The following is a 13,968-nucleotide window of genomic DNA, read 5'->3' as shown; positions in this document are numbered from 1 at the left end:
CCACCTTAGTAGGCGTTGGCCTACGAGGCCCTTTACCCGTAGCTCCTTCGGGAGATGCCCCTTCTGGGGAATGGTCCCTTTGAGAGGGTCCCTCCATAGGGTCTTCATAAGCTTCAGAGTGGGTCTCGTTAGTTACAGTCTCTTGACCCACCTCTGATAGATCGAACTCACCGTTGAGCGGTGTGGCCTGTAGTTCCTCTTCTTCGTCTCCCACTTGGGGGATGGGAAGAAGGTGGTTACGATGCCAAACCTTAACCCTGCCATCGGTGTCTCTGATGCGATAAACCGGGAGGCCGGGCATCTGTGACTCCACCTCATATACGCCGTCTCTCCACCGGTCCGCCAGTTTATGTTTTCCGGGGATTCCCAAATTACGAAGTAACACAGCATCCCCAGGACGTAACTCTCGATACTTGACTTTATTGTCATATCGTCTCGTGTTACCAGCATTCAGTTTGGCTGTAGACTTCTCAGCCTGTTGGTAAGCTTGTTGCAGACTGTCCTTTAGCCTTTGCACGTACTTGAAATGAGTGGTATTGGGTATCCCATCCGTTGATACTCGAAGACGCACATCTACTGGGAGTCTTGCCTCCCGCCCAAACATGAGGAAGTATGGGGAGAACCCAGTGGACTCATGGCGAGTACAGTTGTACGCGTGTACCAACGTTTCTACGTGACGACTCCATTCTGCTTTCTGCGTTCCCTTCAGAGTTCCAAGCATGTCCAACAGGGTCCGGTTGAATCGTTCAGGCAAAGCATCTCCTTCGGGGTGGTACAGAGTCGTCCGGGATTTGGCGATGTTCAGCATTTTAAGTAATTCTCGGATCAGAGTACTCTCAAAATCTCGCCCTTGGTCGGAGTGAAGTCGGTTTGGAAGACCGTAATGAACGAAGAACTTTTCCCATAGAACTTTCGCGACCGTGATAGCCTTCTGGTCTTTTGTGGGGAAGGCCTGTGCATAGCGGGTGTAATGGTCCGTGATGACCAGCACATTACCGATTCCTCGACTATCAGGTTCGATACACAGGAAGTCCATACACACCAGGTTCATTGGACCAGAACTCTTAAGATGGGCCATGGGAGCTGCTCGGGTAGGCAACGTCTTGCGTTGAACGCACCGGGAACAACGGCGGCAGTGTTGTTCCACCGCTTCCCGCATCTTGGGCCAGAAAAAACGGTCTCGGACTAGTCCAAAAGTCTTCTCTACACCGAGATGCCCGTGTTCGTCGTGTAGAGACTTCAACACCATATATCTCAAGTTTTGGGGTAGAACTAGTTGTCGCCTATCAGGGTGGTTATGATATTGGACTACCCTATAGAGCAAACAATTATCTATCTCGAACTTGTCCACCTCACGCATGAGTAACGCGACCAGATCTCGGGGAGCACTCTTCAATAGAGCGGGGTTCTTTCGCTGAACGGCTTGTCGGATGATACTGATTACTGGATCTCTTAATTGATAGTCCACTAAGTCTTTCCATCTTATGACTTTGTCCTGGGTTATGTTCATCCCTGCGGGGTCGCAGTAGGCAGCAGGGATCGCCTGCGACTGGCACCCTAACGAATCGGCAACTCTTAGTTCAGAGAATGCGACCTGATCATTGATGACGGCCGCTATACTACACATTGCTCGCATCCCAGGTCCAGGGATCTCTTCCCATTCATCATCATCAGGGGTAGCACTCAATCCTGGTCGTCGTGATAGAGCATCGGCCCCAATGTTCAGAGGCCCTGGCTTGTACTTCAGGGAGAATCGGTAGTTACATAGTGTCGCCAGCCATCGATGTCCGGCTGCATCCAATTTGGCGGAAGTATTGATGTACGTGAGGGGATTGTTATCGGTCCTTACCTCAAACGTAACATGGTAATCATGAAGTTTCTCCGTGATCGCCCATTTAAGAGCCAGGAACTCTAACTTGTGTACTGGATATTTCTGCTCACTGGGTGTCAGACTGCGGCTGATGTAGGCTACAGGCCGAAGACCCTCGGGGTGCTTCTGATGCAGGACAGCGCCCAGTCCATTGAGACTGGCATCCACATGCAGGACATATGGTTGTTCTGGGTCAGCATATGCAAGCACTGGTGCCTCAGTCAGACTTTTCTTCAAGTTCAGGAAGGCCCGTTCACACTCAGGCGTCCACTTATCGCCAAACGGTTGACGGGCCGACGTGGCCTTTCTCCCAGTATCTTCAGGGTATATCTTCAGCAAATTGTTCAGGGGTTTAGCTCGACTAGAGTACCCTTCCACGAACCGACGGTAATACCCACAGAAACCGAGGAAGGACCGCAGTTCCGTGACATTATCGGGACGCGGCCAGTTCACCACAGCTTCTACCTTGGCTGGATCAGTAGCAATCCCCTGGGAAGACACGATGTGTCCCACGTAGGTCACCGAGGTGTGACAAAACCTACACTTGTCGAGTGATAGCTTCAATCCTTCTTGGCCAAGACGATCTATCACCTTCAGCAGCCTCTCCTCGTGTTCTTCTAAGGTCTTCCCGAAGACAATGATGTCGTCCAGGTAAACCAGACACTCCCGAGGGTTCATGTCCCCTATTGTCTTTTCCATCAGCCGCTGGAAGGTAGCAGGGGCTCCACATATACCTTGGGGCATACGCGTAAACTGGTAGAAGCCCAGGGGACAGACGAAGGCAGTCTTTTCCTGATCCTCTTCACTCATGGGTACCTGGTAGTACCCAGATCGCAAATCGAGCACACTAAACCATTGGCTCCCGTTCAGAGCATTCAGGATCTCTTCAATACGAGGGAGATTGTATTGGTCAGGTACCGTACGATTATTCAGCGTTCGATAATCGACGCACAATCTTACAGATCCATTCTTCTTCCTTACTACCACTATGGGTGATGCATAAGGACTCCGCGACTCCGTCAGTATTCCAGCGGTCTTCATCTCCTCCAGGACATCCCTTACGTCGTCCACATCCCTGGGGGCGATACGACGAGAACGTTCACGGAACGGAGTGGCGTCACTCAGCCTAAAAGTGTGTTGGGCGCTGCGGCTGCGGCCCACATCCATCTCACTGGTAGAAAATACTGTTCTTCTTTCCCTCAGCTTGGCCTTCAGTCGACCCTTCCACTCAGTTGGCAGAGTCGAGTCTCCGAAGTTGAAGTCCAGGTCGACTAACTGCTCACCTACTGCAGCGGCGCTGGGGCGCTGTTTCTACCGGGCTGACGGGATATATACTGCCCAGACTTTGTCCTACATCGATGTCCATTGGAAATGGAGAGATGTTTTGAATATACACATGGGTTCGGAGAGGAATTCGGGTCGTCCATTCTCTTACTTCAGGGATTACCCTATATCCTCTCTGGATCTCTTCCTCAGGGTCACTTTCCAGAGAGAACAGATGATCGGTCTCCTCCCGATCCGGATAACAGCACCAGACGGCCAGGCGTTTCACTCCCCCTGGTGAAATGGTCGTCAGTCCGCGTTGACGATTGTAGAGGTCCACATGACGTTCAAAGGCATATACCCGGTGGCACTCCTCTCGTAAGATGGGGTCTAGGAGCGAATCGGCCAGCGGCAGTTCGTTGGTCTCTTTCAAGTAAGCTCGGATTATAGCTTGCACTATGTCCGCGTTGGTTCCCAAGATAATAGGGTACTTGCAATGGTCGTCAGGCTCTGGGCATACCATGGCCGCTACCTGCATAGGGTGCTTCTTGCCGGTGTTCAGTTGGAGTATGTCCAGCTGGACCCTTGCAATCCCATTGATGGGGTAGTCTTCATTACTCAATCCCCTAACCTTCATATGTTCGGCCTGCCTCAGAGGGCAGTGTTGAAGGTGCTGGTCATAGAACTTGCGATATATTATGGTTACTTGTGACCCGGTGTCCAATAGAGCCGAGGCGTATATCCCTTCTATTACCACGGGCACGATGGCCGCAGGGCCCACTTGACTGAAAGCTTCACCGGGTGAGGCGTCATCACTGGGGCCAGCGTCAGCAGGGGAATCCGTGGTTCCCTGAGGGGTGTTCACGTCAGGCTCGACGGTCTGTGCTCGGCATACCATCGATCGGGCTGTGCTTCTTCTGCCGGGAGGTTTTTCCTCCGGTTGGTCCTCCTTCTCCGGACAATAGTACGAGATGTGGCCCTTCTTCCCGCAGTTGTAACAAGATACCTCACGGCGGTCCGGACGACCCTTATACGTGGATGAGGACCGCTCAGAACTACGACTTTCCCGAACAGACGACTTGGGGGTCGCTTCCTCCTCTGGTGTGGAAGGTTTCTTACTCTTTGGAGCCGAGGGGACCACAGGGTCATTCTTGGGGGTAGTTTTGGGTTTCTTTGATTCATGGAAATGGCGCTGCACTTCATGGTCTCTTATGTAATCCATTAGTTCCCCGTATTTAGGGGATACTGCCGCGACCGGGGCAGCCCGCATCATTATAGCTATGTTGTGGTCAGGCAACGACCCCTTGAGTAGCTGTTTGAACCGGTAGCGGTCCGCTTCGGCCGCGGAAATGATATGCTTGTGCAGGAGGGTGCCCAGGGACAGCTGTAGGTCACAAACGAAGGCAGATAATTCTTGTCCTTCACGTTGTCGGAGGGCTTTGAATTGAGCCAGTAGCTCATCTTCGTCGTCTTTTCTGGCAAAGGATTTAATTAGCATTTCCACTAGTTCCTGGGCAGTAACTTCTCCTTCCACGCTCCGGTGCGTCCGCACTAGCCGAGCGGCGGGGCCTCGGAGGCACTCGACCAGTCTTTCTCTCTTGCTGGCTTCAGAACACGACCACTCCTCTATGATTTGAAGCGTATGGTCCCTCCATGCCTCGATCCCCTCTTCTCCCGTGGGCGTCGGCAGAATCCCAGAGAAGGCCTTGAGTTTCCGGTAGTTCTGTGCTTGGGTCGAAATGGTTACAGCTTCTACTAGTTGGGAGGCTATCGTGTTCACGGAAAGATACCCACTAAGGGCCTGACTACTGCTCCCAGTTCCTACGCTAGGCATGGTTGGGGTCCTGCCAGGCCGTTGATCAGGGTTGGGTGGGATGAGCGGGCTCCTTGACCAGCTGGCGGTACCTTCTAATCCGCTTGGGGTGAAAGAGACCCTAGGGGGGTCCACCCGTTGAGGCGTACTGGTCACTCGTTGGCTCGGGTGTAATCCAGTAATAGTGGATGCTTCTTCAGGAGTATGAGAGTCAGAATAGATCATGCGGCAGACCTCTGCGGAGGGCTCGGGTAGGTTTAATACATGGGGGGCCGTTTCTAAGCATATGTCACTCATGGTGACCAGGAGACAGGTGATCCCCCGGCCGGCAACATCCAGTTTATAGTCTATCACCCGGGCGGTGGCCAACCCCGGGCAACTTCTTACTTGCGTGCGCACTGCAGATAAGTCTGTATCATTTGCTACCCCTGTCACTGCAATCGCGCGTCTTGGGGATACTTGGTGCGCTAAGGCCCAGGCATGGACATCCTGCGGTGACGGCACGGACATGATGAAAATATGAATCGGACAATTTAGAAAAAATTGGAACAGGGCACCCCAGATCTGCTCTCAGCAGCGCCTCCAAATGTAACGGGTTTTCCCCCACCCACTCGCAGATAATAATGTGGAGGTGTAGGAACATACAAGGTTACTCAGGTGTGGTGCATTACCTGTTGGCTCACAGGAGGGCTGAGCTTCCGCCACGGGGAACCTGGGGTACTTATACTAGGGGTGATCACTTACAACATCTTCTCGGTACATGCATGTTATACATCTCTGGGTGCAACGCCTCCACCTGGGAGGGATCCCAACGGAGTGGGAGGAGACCCTCACAGGAAACAACCACACAAAGCGAACAAATATAAAACAGGACTGCCTTTACTGCATAGCATAACACATCAACATAACCATGACTCCTCTCTAGAGGAGCCACACATGGCGTCTCACAGGACGCTAACCACTATGCGCCACGGCGGACGCTAACCACTCTGCGCCACGGCGGGCGCTAACCACTCTAGGCGTCTCGGCGGACGCTACCACCTCTAGGCGTCACGGCGGACGCTAACCTCCCACAGAGTGATCCCACCCTGTGTCCAGTAACCCCCACCCAAATGTCTCGCACACCCAAAGTCAAATACCACTGTGCATGTGTATGTGTGACTGCGCAGCCACTATGTCTGGTGATAGGCCTGGTTGGTGCACGTGAGTTGCAGGTTACCTGCCCGGGCTCCAGCCACGGGTACAGCGATATCACTGGAGAACCGCCAGATCCGACGTTGTCCTCCACACCGCGTTGGGTGAATTCCAGCGCGGATAATATCACCTTAGTCCCAGGGTCGTTGGTGGGGTTCTGAGCCCAGAACCCACCTCGCAGGGCCGCACGGATTCAGCACTGTGTCCCTGGCTAAGCAACCAATTAATGGGGCAGTGTCCCTATCTAGGGCCTGTCCCTAAGCTCCACAAGCTACTAGGTGGCTCAGGACCCAACTGGGACCTTGGGGGCTGCTGGCCTAATGCAGAGGGTCACTGACCCTAGCTGGTCCGGATCCTGACTGCCTGCGTGGCTGCAAAACCCCGCGAAATGTATCTTTATTCCTGCAGGGCCATACCTCAGCCCTATTGGCTCCCTGGGGTCATGTGTCTCTGCCCCTATGCACCCTGGGGGCTGGCAGTCTCATCTCGCGCATGCGCGAGCTATCTAGGGCCTCCCGCGCTGTCCTATGCCACTGCGCATGCGCAACAGCCCTAGGAATGGCGGCGCCCTTCACTTCAGCCGCCGGGCCAGTGGCAACGCGATCGCGGCCTTAGCGACGGCCCAATCGCGTCCCCGGCAACCGGCCCGCTCGCGTCCCTAGCTACCAGGGATTCGCTGCCGCTCGCGTCCCTAGCTACCAGGGATTCCTCTGCTCGCGCGCCGGCCCCCCCTCACTCCCTTGCACACAGCGTCTTGCCAAAAGGGAGGAGGGGGTCAGCCACACTAAAGGGGGACCTGGCTACACATATATATATATATATATATATATATATATATATATTAAATCGAGTACCCAGATTCATGTGTGTAGTGTCTCCATAGGACATGCTAATATTACTGGTAACATCGTTTATCATATTTATTTTTCTATTAATTACCAGCTTCCTCCTCCTGCAGAAGTAGAAAAGAACCGTCTGTAAGCTCACAGGACAGCTGGATATCTTGCAGCAGGTAGCCGTTATAACAATAAGATATTCAGTGTGGAACAAATCGGAGATAAGCCCAGTAAGGAGAGGGGGAAGGGTGGACAGAGTGCAGACCCGCTTCATATGCCAACAACGAAGCTACAGTAAAAGCAAAGTATACTGGCGTGGCTGCATGAATACACTGTCTCAATATAGTCGGTATGGAGTATTCCTATACTCACGATTGTTACCGTCCCTTTGGATCTCCTGGTTTCACATTGCACACGGGTGGGCAGTCAGCGTCCCTCCATGGCATCTGTCTGATCGTGGAGTCACAAGGCAAACTGATAGGATTAGGAAAACAGCCGCTCCTCGTGCACCACTGAGACTCACCAGCAAAAATTAGACTACATAAAATGTATTCTGGATCCACAAAACACAGAAAAACCTCCTTCCACGCGTTTCGAACAAAACTGTTCTTTCTCAAGGAGTACAAGGTCAGTGGGGGGAGGGTACTATTTAAGCCTCACCTCCACTATTTTGATCAGGATAAAGCACATGTAAGCAATGTAGTAAATAGCAATAACATTTATACTTAGACAAAAAGAGCACAATATAGAAATAAATAGTAATTATTAATCATATATCTGTATTCATTAGAAGTAATTACTATGATCATATATATATATATATATATATATATATACAGCTAAACCCCGTTATAACGCGCCTCGCTGTACCGCGAATCGGTTATAACGCGGTCTGAGCATGGCTCCCGAATTGAAAGCCTCCATTTTGCCGGCTTACCTGCATCTCAAATTTTCCATTTTGCCGCCTTACACTCTCCTCTTACAGCTCATCTCTCTCCTCTTCCTGCTGTCCACGTGCTCATCTCTCTGCCCGTCGTGTGCCATCGGGGTTTTTTTTTTTTTTTTCAAACATTCAATTCAATGCTTTATTGACTACCAGACACAGACACAAACACAATTAAACATTAATACATTTTGTACAAAACACATGCAGGGATTGAACTCGGGACCTTCTGATAAATTATTATTAATACATCATTATTGATTAATGAATAATTATTACTTAATAAAGAATTATATATTTATAAATTATACAACATAATTAAAATAATAATTTATTAAAAAAGTTAATTATACCATTTCATACAGGAATTGAACCCAGGACCCTTGCATATGTTGGTAAGAAGTTCTTCCACTAGACCACAGAACTGTGTGATGTCATAGACAGCTAGAAATAGACTTAAGATTTCACATTGACATGTACCTTGTGTTGTAGAGGATAAATATATTTATAGGTTCTGTCATGTCACACCAAACCTATGGTGTAGAGGTAAGAAGCAAGGCATTGGTATCAGAAGGTCCCGAGTTCAATCCCTGCATGTGTTTTGTACAAAATGTATTAATGTTTAATTGTGTTTGTGTCTGTGTCTGGTAGTCAATAAAGCATTGAATTGAATGTTTGAAAAAAACAATGGCATACGACGGCAAGAGAGCAGAGAGATATGAGCACGTGGACAGCAGGAAGAGGAGAGCACTGGTAAGGCGGCAAAATGGAGGAGATTTAAATCTGTAATGAGGAAGCTCCAGAGCTGATGCCGGTGAAATTTTAACGCGACCCCGGTTGTAACGCGGTCTTTGGGTTGTGGACCCCAAGGACCGCGTTATAACGGGGTTTAGCTGTATATATATATATATATATATATATATTTTAACGCGACCCCGGTTGTAACGCGGTCTTTGGGTTGTGGACCCCAAGGACCGCGTTATAACGGGGTTTAGCTGTATATATATATATATATATATATATATATATATATATAACTTCATAATGAGAAATCTTAATTAGATCTCATATTAACATTGATTATCTGCATATATATAAAATATTTTTAATGAAATAGGCCATATATTATACCTTAAATAAATAAATAACCATGATAATGAACATCTACTGACAGTTCATATCATGAACATTAAATTGGTATAGATCACATTTTCATAATTATCAAGGATCCGTCATTAAGTACCAAGTGCTCTGCCTTACAATATATATGGATGGATGTTAACAAAACTTCATAGTGAGTAATCTTAATTAGATCTCATATTAACATTGATTATTTGTATATATATATATATATATATATATATATATATAAATATATATATATATATATATAGAAAAAAGGAAAGAGAAAGAAACAGGCGCACACCTAGTGCATTACCACAATAAAAATGTATTGATTGAACATAAAATCTTACAAATTGCCTCTCACAAAAGTACAGCAAATATAGGCGGGTATGAGATAGGCTCTCATGTGCCATGCAGCTCAATCACCAGCGTCCATCCGCAGTCAATGGCGTCGTCACGTGGATCAACTCCGTGAAACCGGAACCGGAAGAGGCGTCCTTCGCCTTCAGTGCTCCATCGTATTGGTCTCTCCAGGAAACAGACACCTCCAGTGTAGCAAATGTATGAGGTTGTAAGCCGGGAGAGCAGCACACGGGAGCCAAAGTTCTACAGTCAACCTGCACCAGTGCTCGTGGGCAAATGGCGGCCAGAATCTAGCCACGCCCTACGCGTTTCGTCATCAAATGACGACTTCTTCAGGGGTTGCCCTTCAAGCATAAGTCCTTAGTATTTATAGGGAGGTAACCAGCAATTTAGCCAATAAAGGATTATTGAATTATAGCAGTCAATTTGATCAATTACACACATATATATATATATATATATATATATATATATATATATATATATATAATATATATATATATATATATATATATATATATATATATATATATACAATTTGAATAGAACAATTATACAGTATATATGAATGTGACTACACGAATAGTAGATATTGGGAGGACCCCATTGATATTTGAGGAGTGATGTACAAACTCTAAAATAAAGCAACATTGCTGATGTTATAAATGTAAATAATGAGTGGATAATCACAGGATTAATCAACAAACAAACAGCATTAGAAAATGCATCATGATTGAACTATTGGAAATTATTTTAAGTTAAACAATCTAAAGAATATATTAGAAACTAACTCATTGGGTTATAATATATATATATCAAATGATATATTTGATATGGTCAGATCTATATCACTTAAATGTTGATGACATCTCAAACAAGGAGAACACTAATTGAATGACACATTGTATAAATAATTGTTTATAAAACTACTTAGAAAACAGCATAAATTGGTAATGTCTGATACATTGATCAATAATTAACTAATTTATCACCAGAATATTTACCCATTGTTTGAATGCCAGTGTGGAGTCAGAGGAGGCAAAATAGATGGATCCAAAGCAACGACAGAGAAAAGGAAGCGATGGTGACTTGTATTGTGATTAAATGAGTGCATAAAATTATTGTAAAAATTATGTGTAGGTAATGTGATCTAATAAATATATATATTATGTGTTGTGTAAATAACTGTGAATATTGGTGTATAATGCATGATTAAGTATGTGAATAAATTTGGGGTAATCATAAATTGAATAATATTAAATGAATAAATAATAAAATAGATATAGACCATTTGTGGAAGTGAATCGTAACAAACACGAAAACTGACTGTAACCCTAGATGAATGAATTGAACCACAATGACCAGACAGAAGACCATAGCCCAGAGGGAATGCTAAGCATTCAATCCAGACATCTGGAGAACACCCATTGGAGGTGTTCAAACTATGGTACTAATGTCAATATGGTCATTGTGTCCCTTGGGATGGGTGGTATCCAAAATATACATGCAGTAAGTTTCTCGGGTACATAACTTTTGAAAGCGATCACCTCCCATATAGGAGGGGGGGATGAACTCGATTTCCATGACAGAAAGGGATTTGGGATCTTTGTTATGACTAGTACAAAAATGACGGGAGAGGCTATGTGTTTGACACCCATTTATAATATTTCGCCGGTGCTCCAAGAACCGTGTACTAAGAGCTCTAGATGTACGGCCTATATATTGTGTGCCACATTCACATGAAATGAGGTACACAACATATTCTGTTAAACAGTTTATATGGTCTTTTATTTCATATGATGTACCATTTGAGTGTGATGTGAACTTATTAGATTTTGTCAAGTGTTTACAGGTGAGACACCGGCCTCTTCTACAGCTAACGTTTCCCACCCTTAGAGCCATATTTTGATTAGTAATCTTTTTGGTTTTGAGTTGACTTGGTGCCAGCAATGTTTTGATGCTCCTCGCTTTTCTGAACACAGTTGGAGCATATTCAGGTACTAGATGGCCAATAACAGGATCATTGCGTATTATTTTCCAGTGACAATTTAAAATATTTCTAATTTGCTGAGCAGACTGATTAAATTGTGTGATAAATTTTGGTGCATTATTTGATTTGTATTCCTTTTTTCTACTTGCACACAATGATTCAGATTTATTTTTTGATTGTTCCAAAAGTGTATCTCTTTTAATAAGACCTGCATCCTGAAATGCTTTATTAACAACAGAAGCATCATATCCCTTCTCCAAAAACTTCTTCGATAGATCTCTCCCCTGTGATGTAAAGTCAGAGTCCTCTGAGCAGTTACGCCTAATTCTATAGAACTGGCTTTTAGGCACGTTATTTAGCCACTTTTTATAGTGGTTGCTACCATAATGTAAATAGCTATTGGCTGACACTGATTTGAAGTGTGTTCCTGTTTGAATCTGATTTTCTGTGCCAATAAATAGTTCCAAATCCAAAAAAACAATGGTGCTAGGGTGTACAGTATGTGTAAATTTAAGGCCCATCTCATTAATGTTAAAGGATGACAGAATCTCCTCCAGGATATCCCTATCACCATCCCAAATGAAAATAATATCATCTATGAAACGGCCATAGTAAACCAGACCACCCCTCAGACTAGCATTCTCCCACACATGGGTACTCTCCCACAGACCCATGTAGAGATTAGCATAGCTGGGGGCAAATCTGGTACCCATAGCCGTTCCACAGATTTGTAAATAATATGTGTCTTCAAATAGAAAGTAATTGTGACTTAAAATAAATTGAATGCATGCTAAAAGAAAAGTTTTTTGTGAAGGGTGAAGGTTAGTGTCTAATTCAAAAAAGTGATTAATAGCCTGGATACCTTTAGTGTGATCAATACAGGTGTATAGTGAGGATACATCACATGTAATCCAGTGAAAGGTATCCTTCCAAATAATATCAGAGGTGGAATCGATGACATGCAACGTGTCTCTAATATGTGATTTTAAATTTATGACGTACGGTTGTAAATAGTAAGCTGACCCTTATGCGACACTTTACACTTAAAGGGGAACAGACTCAACAATTTAATTTTAACACCGAGGAAATAGAGTGTATTAATGCTCTTACGTCTTTTTTGGTAGAATCTGAAACTAACACCAGTTACAACAATACACAAATATCAGCTAAATGTAATGCATTGGTAGATCCTCTAAATAAAAGATTAATACATGACGACCAATTACTTGATAACTCATTATCTGACATTACAATTCATTGGGAGGATATGAACCTATTAGCAGATCCCAGTCCATCTTTACAAACTGACCCTGTGAGCAATATAATTTACAGGCCATCACCTTTTGCTCCAAAATCGGTATACTTCCCCTATCAATCAAAGGGGAACTTTATCGATACTTTTTATACATTGGTTCTTGGGGACCTTGAGAAGCTATGCCTGTGAATCTGGGCACTACTCGGACATACAGTATCTAACTGTTGGACCATTAAAGTCCATTAAATATGACACTACACACATGACAAGAGATTGCTACCTAGAAGGGTTTCTTTCTTGATCAAACTCTTTGATCACCACCGATACTATTGTATTTAACACCCTTACAGCACCTGTCATTTATAATTACATTGTTCAAATTATTCAAGGTGACAGCGGTCTATTTCACTTATTCAACATTGCTTGAATACCCTGGGGATTTGAGGCCTACCAGACGGAACAGCAAACTGCAGCCCCAGAGCAGAGCCCCCTAAAGGAACGTGGCCCGGTATCCATCTCTCCCCTGGCATCCCCTGCTAGCAGGGGGGCAAGAGCTACCACAAGGGCAAACTCGCAGGAGGGAGAATTGGGTGAGTAGCCCGTGGACTATTAACCTGAGGCAGCACGAGGCTTTGGAGTGGCTGGCTAGCACCCAAAATGGCCGCCATGGCCCTGTAACGGAGAGGGAGCGGAGCTCCGAGCATACCTTCCCTAGGCCGGGCGTCAGTCGGAGAGCGCCTCTCTGTAACTCCCTCCACCTGTCAACTCCACTGGGGGGGGGGGACTTGGGCTACCGGCGGGGCATACGGAGGTGGTGCGGGGCCCTGGTGCAGATGCAGGCTGCCTAAGATGGCCGCTTGGTAAGGGAGAGGGGGCTGAGTGCCGGATTTACCTGCTCCTGGCCGGCGGCCGGTCGGGGTGAGCCGTACGAACTGCCCCCTGCTTACCTGCACTCCCTCTGCTTTCCTCCGCCTTCCTGTGCCCCCGCGGAGAAGCCTGAGCAGAGCTGCTGCTGGGAGTAGTGCTGCCTGGCTCCTTGCGTTACAGCCTGCGTGTCTGCAAAATCCAAGATGGCTGCCGCAGGTCTGATTTAAAGTCACAGCTCCCCACAAGAAAATAAATAAATAAACAGAAAACAAAAAAAATAAATAACAAAGCAGCTTAAACCTTGCGTGGGGCTTGCAGGTTGCAGGGGGGGGACCCAGGGCAGTGGTGGGAGCAGAGAGAGGGGAAGGGGGAGCTCCGAGGAGGTGGAGCGGGAGAGGAGAGGGAGAGGTACCATGCGTTCCAAGCTTGAAACGCAGCTGTGTCCCAGC

Source organism: Ascaphus truei, chromosome 3 (assembly GCF_040206685.1).
Source record: "Ascaphus truei isolate aAscTru1 chromosome 3, aAscTru1.hap1, whole genome shotgun sequence".
Classification (NCBI taxonomy): Eukaryota; Metazoa; Chordata; class Amphibia; order Anura; family Ascaphidae; genus Ascaphus; species Ascaphus truei.
This window is presented reverse-complemented; position numbering follows the sequence as displayed.